We start from the raw sequence: 3,515 nt of genomic DNA, 5'->3' as shown, positions 1-3,515 counted from the left end.
ATACAATAAAACACACACCCCTATATAAAAACCACCATGTGTGGTCATTGCGTGATCAAACAAAACATTATTGGAGACTAATACAAAAATAAATGCAATCTGCTTTTAAATGGAGTATTGAATGTAGGCCAGAACTGGTTTCATTGGGCATATCAAAAGAAAAATTAATGATATAAATGACAAAGTATTGCATTATGTAACTATAGCAGCAAGGCTGTTGTTGGACCAGAAATGGAAAACAGTTTGTCCTCCTGCAGAAGAACAGTGGATTATTAAAGTTCTTGACTTGGCTGAAATAGACAAGACTGTGACTTCGATCAAAGAAAAATCCTTGGTCACTTCTAAAAAGGATCGGGATCCATTTTTGTCTTTCATGAGGAGGAAACAAGGGAGGATTATGGCTGCTGAAACAGGTCTAAAGCTATTTGGGTCAGATGTATTAGAAAAATTAGATCACTTTGTTGAGATTTTATATATACTGAACATTTGTATTTTCAGGATTGGGAAGTGTGATGTTAGTGGGTTTGCATTTAAGAGGTGTGTGTGTGTGAGTGTGTGTGTGTGTGTGTGTGTGTGTGTATTACGGCATACAGCCAGCATATAAGGTGTTTACTGTCTAAATTTTGTAGCAGGGGAGAAGCGGATCAGGAATACTGTAATTTGGATAGCTTTTTAGTTTAATGTAGGATTGCGTTGTGTGTGTTATGTGTGTTAAGATATTTTTTTTTTAGTTTTGTATCTTTTATGTTTTAAAACCTAATAAAATAAATCCTGTGAATGGCTCTGGTTCCTTGGAATGTGTTGAGAAATACTTAGAGACCTCTTTCTCCCCTTCACAGCTAACACTTATGGAAGCAAATGACAGAATACTTGCATTAATTGCAAAGCATCTTTGAGTTATGCTTATATTTGGAAAATGCATACCTTTTTCAAGAAAAGAAAATCTCTTTTCTCTTGCTTTCCTTCCAAGCCTTGGATGAAAATAAAAGTTTGGTAAACTAGTCATGGAACTAGAAGGAAAGAAGCTTCTTAGCTATTTCCCAGGTATTGACCAAATGTATCCAAACAAGTAGGATAGTCAACTGGGCTTGAATAGACTATGCACACAGGTTTAAAAGAAAACATACCCAATAAGAATTGGTTGAATGAAAGAGGGGGAGAGGGATTGCAAATTAGGATGCAAATATTCTGGCATGAAAACTATTTTTTACAAGAACATTTGTATCTGTTTTGAAAACCAGCCAGCACTCCTTTCATGCTTACATTTACTCCTCCCTCCCCAGAAGGTGGAGCATGAAGTTTTTATGTCCTGTTGCTGGCACACTTTCCTTTTGCCTTTACAGCTTTGCTATCACATATGCATTCACCTGCTGCGTGAACAGGTAGACTTTGAGATCTGAAGTATCTGTCAGAAGAAACAACCTGCTAGATCCAGGTAAAATTTCAGCCTCTGCTTTCTCTGGATGGGGATTGGGGGGGGGGGCATATCCATGCATTAATATAATAATCAATTGGTTGTATTCATATCCCATGGCATTCCCTGCCTGGTGGGTTCCCAGATTGCTTCCAAAGAACTCCCTAACCAATCTATGCACTCTCATCCATTGAAAGCAATAAACATGGCCACATTAAACCAACTCTGGGAATCTACTCCACTGTTAAGAGTGGTATCCTATGCACAACTGCTCAACAGTAAGTCCCATTAAATTTATGTGCCATTAAATTTAATTCCAACTGATATGTGTGGTGCTCTGTATTTTTCTAAATTACGTCCCCTGCCATTTTGGTTCTTGTACAAGGTTTTACTATAATAAGAGTAATTTTATCCTACTCTTTCTCAATGTGATGCCTTCTACCTTTAGAGAGCCAGAGCAGTGTAGTGGTTTAAGCACTGGACTCTAGAGACCAGGGTTCAGATCCTTCTCAATGAAGGAAATCTAGTGGGAGACCTTGGGCAAGTCACACTCTCCAACTCAGAGGAAGGCAATGGCAAAACCTCTCTGAACAAATCTTGCCAAGAAAATCTCCTGATGCCTTATGCCATTAGTCAGAAACATCTTGAAGGTACACAACAACAACAACAACTGCCTTTAGAGAGTTTCATCTTGAAAGCTGGCAGGTAGACTTTGAAATACATACATAAAGAGAAACTTCACATAAAGAGATGCTACAAGCTGAATGCTGTTGGTAGCCCCACCAACCAGAGTACATATGTTGAATACTGAGCCAAACTTTCTGCAAATTCCATTGATTCAAAGCTCTCATTCTAGTTGGAACTAAACATAGTGGGGATGATTGCAGTTGTAGTCAAGACATGTTGTTTCCCTCCCCTTTAATTTTTACCCAGATGCTCTCCATTTGGCTTCCAGGATTTAAGTCCTGGATCTCTTCACAGGTGTAAACTTCCTTGACATTTAATGCTATTCCTCCTCCTTTCCTATTTGGCCTATTTCTCTGCAAAAGGTGATACCTGAATACTACTACATTCCAATCATGAAAGTCATCCCACCAGATTTATATGATGCCTATTATATCATATTTACTTTGCTGTAGTAGGAGATCAGGTCCATCTTGTTAATTTTCCATGCTCCATAGAATGATTATATTACATTGTAAGCCTGAGGGCAGGGAACCATCTCTTATCCCCTCTGTTGTAAGCCGCCTGGATTCCCAGTGATTGGATGACATATAAATAAATCCTATTATTATTATTATTATTATTATTATTATTAAATCAGAGGGAAGGCTCAGTTACTCATTCATTCATTCATTGCTTTCAAGATCAACCACTCAAAGGCCTCAAAGGTACTTGCAAGGAGGTCAGGAGGAGGATGATAACGGTGATGGCCTTTGTCTTTTGCTTCTGTTTTTATTTTGTTTTCTGCATCTGAAATTTGGGGTTATAGTCCTGCAGGGATTTAAAGAAATGTTAGCTCACCATTCAACAACTGATTCAGTGGGGCTACGAATAGTATCCTGTCTCTGTTGATAGAGGTTCTTTATTCCATTTGAAATCTGCATGCCAGCTTTCAATGTGATTTGGGTCACACCAAAACCTAAAGACAGTACATAATATATGTTATATAAGTAAAACCATAATGTAGAACTAAAGACACAAGCAGAATAAAATTATTATATAGTCTGAAAAGGAGGAGGAGCAGAGAGAAGGAGAAGAGAAGGAAGAAGAGAAAATAGTAGTAATAGTAGTAGTAATTGAGAGGAGGAGGGGAGAGAGAGAAGAGGGGAAGGATTACAGTTTCTAAGCACTCTTCAAATGTAGCCAGGTAGTACTATAGAAAGTGCATTATAACAATCCTGATGTGATGTGACTGGTGTGTTGCCATGATCTGATCTGAACTCGTCAGGAACTAGTCTCAGTTGAGCAAAGGCTGTTTGATGTACAAAACATCCACTTGTGAATTTTGTGCAGAATAAGTCCTGAATTGTGGATAGGCTTCTCTGAAGATTTTGACAGCTTTCTCTCAGCAGGAAGACAATTGCTAAAATTACTTATT

The 3,515-nt window shown here is 38.1% G+C and overlaps 1 protein-coding gene across 1 annotated transcript in view; it reads left to right on the top strand.

The window, feature by feature from the left end:
* Positions 1-1,380: 1,380 nt before the first annotated feature.
* TMEM45B (transmembrane protein 45B) overlaps positions 1,381-3,515 on the top strand; it is a 38,096-nt gene continuing 35,961 nt past the window's right edge. Inside the window, exon 1 of the mRNA XM_042475157.1 lies at positions 1,381-1,435. The gene's annotated coding sequence lies outside the window, so the exon portion shown is untranslated. The remainder of the gene's footprint in view (positions 1,436-3,515) is intronic.

This window comes from Sceloporus undulatus, chromosome 6 (assembly GCF_019175285.1).
Source record: "Sceloporus undulatus isolate JIND9_A2432 ecotype Alabama chromosome 6, SceUnd_v1.1, whole genome shotgun sequence".
NCBI classification, from domain to species: Eukaryota; Metazoa; Chordata; class Lepidosauria; order Squamata; family Phrynosomatidae; genus Sceloporus; species Sceloporus undulatus.
This window is presented reverse-complemented; position numbering and strand designations above follow the sequence as displayed.